Source organism: Montipora foliosa, chromosome 9 (genome assembly GCF_036669935.1).
Source record: "Montipora foliosa isolate CH-2021 chromosome 9, ASM3666993v2, whole genome shotgun sequence".
Lineage (NCBI taxonomy): Eukaryota > Metazoa > Cnidaria > Anthozoa > Scleractinia > Acroporidae > Montipora > Montipora foliosa.
Genome location: NC_090877.1, coordinates 4,041,412 through 4,043,911, shown reverse-complemented (window position 1 = coordinate 4,043,911; position 2,500 = coordinate 4,041,412). Strand labels below are relative to the sequence as shown.

Genomic DNA, 2,500 nt, shown 5'->3' with positions numbered 1-2,500 from the left:
TATAAAACTGTTGCACCAAAACATTGTTTCTCACACCTTGCCCTAATATTTCACAGGTGCGCCTCAGTACTTCCCTTTTGAAAACCCGGTCAGACCTTAACCACCTTTCGTGGCCTTCATGCCATCACATATACTTAAATAAAGGCTTTTGATTACAGGCGTTTAATTAATGTAAAACTCCTTGGACAAGTAAGTACTCAGCTAGCTTAGATGAAACATGTTGGAAAATAAACAAGTTTTACAGATACAATTCACAGAGTGCTGCTCACTAGTTAACTTCTTAAAAATTTTTTAGAATTGTCTGAATATTTAACAATTATCCTGCGAAATTGCGTGGAATATCGCCTGATAAAGCACAATTTTCTACTTTATTGGAAAAAAAAAACTGGAAAAACTACCAATTTTTCTCCTACCAAGTTTTCCCCCTGACACACAAAATTATGTATGTCTCAGGATATACATCGTGTACGCACGAAGAATGTTGAGCACGCTGTGACCATATTTGCCACAATGTGTTTAATAAGAAATAAAGGTATACATGGGTATACAGGGGTACGCATGGGTGATCAGGGGTATACATGTACATACAGGGGTATACACGGTGTACAGGGGTATACATGGGTACCAAGGGGTATACAGGAGTATAAAGGGGTCCACATTGTATGTAAGGGTATTCATGGGTATTAGGGGTATACATGGGTATACATGGGTATATAAGGGTATTCATGGGTATATAAGGGTATTCATGGGTATATAGGGGTATTCATGGGTATATGAGGGTATTCATGGGTATATAGGGGTATTCATGGGTATATGAGGGTATTCATGGGTATATAGGGGTATTCATGGGTATATGAGGGTATTCATGGGTATATAGAGGTATACAGGGGTATATAAGGGTATACATAGGTATACATGGGTATACATGGGTATATAAGGGTATACATGGGTATATAGGGGTATACATAGGTATACATGAGTATACATGGGTATACATGGGTATATAAAGGTATACATGAGTATATAGGGGTATACATGGGTATACATGGGTATATAAGGGTATACAGGGGTATATAAGGGTATACATGGGTATACATGGGTATATAAGAGTATACATGGGTATATAGAGGTATACAGGGGTATATAAGGGTATACATAGGTATACATGGGTATACATGGGTATAAGGGTATACATGGGTATATAGGGGTATACATAGGTATACATGAGTATACATGGGTATACATGGGTATATAAAGGTATACATGAGTATATAGGGGTATACATGGGTATACATGGGTATATGAGGGTATACAGGGGTATATAAGGGTATACATGGGTATACATGGGTATATAAGAGTATACATGGGTATATGAGGGTATACAGGGGTATATAAGGGTATACAGGGGTATACATGGGTATATGAGGGTATACAGGGGTATACTTGGGTATATGAGGGTATACATGGGTATGTAAGGGTATACAGGGGTATGTAAGGGTATATAAGAGTATACATGGGTATATGAGGGTATACAGGGGTATACATGGGTATACAGGGGTAGACATGGGTATATAGGGGTATACATGGGTATATAAGGGTATACATGGGTATATGAGGGTATACAGGGGTATATAAGGTACACAGGGGTATACATGGGTATATGAGGGTATATAGGGGTATATAAGGGTATACAGGGGTATACATGGGTATATGAGGGTATACACGGGTATATAAGGGTATACAGGGGTATGTAAGGGTATACATGGGTAAATAGGGGTATATAAGGGTATACATGTGTATATACGGGTATGTAAGGGTATACGTGGGTATATAAGGGTAATAATTGAAATACATTATAAATAGTTTATATTTAAATACATAATAATAAGGGATACATGAACTACTTACCAAAATTCGAAAAGGGACTACATGTATTTGGAACGTGGTCTGCCACAGGCATCCACGTAATGACCAGTAGGAGGTTTCGGAATTTCATTCGGCTAGAGACATCACTTTTGATTTGAGTTAGCGCAAAATATAAGGTAGCGAGGGCTCGAGTAATCGCAAATTTTTAGACATCGATTTCTTTTTCAAGATATTTAACGATATTTTTTTAAATGCCAGAAAAGTCCATCTGGATATGAATGGACCAAAAACTCGGTACGAGTAGACTTGGGAATGAGTGGACCCTACATCCAGAGATAAGAATCTCAATTAGCCAACATCAAAAATACCATGATACTCTTTGTTTGTCCCTCCAACATTTTGCATAAACATTGTTTCCAGTTTCTCTTGGGACCATTATACGTCCCAAGAGAAAATTAAAAACGATACTTACCTATGCACAATTTTGGAGGGACAAAAAAAGAGTATTATGGTATTTTTTATATTATTTCCTCTCCTATTTTCTCCTGGGGTGGGGGGGGGGGGGGGGGTACTTGGGTCAATTTTCGCTGGGTATGTGCCGCTGGCCTCTCAGAACCCCTAGTCCTTTATAGAC

At 38.2% G+C, this 2,500-nt stretch overlaps 1 protein-coding gene across 2 annotated transcripts in view; it reads right to left on the bottom strand.

Moving 5' to 3' along the window:
* LOC137972035 (monocyte to macrophage differentiation factor 2-like) overlaps positions 1-2,500 on the bottom strand; it is a 15,217-nt gene that overhangs the window by 5,086 nt on the left and 7,631 nt on the right. The window lies entirely within an intron of this gene.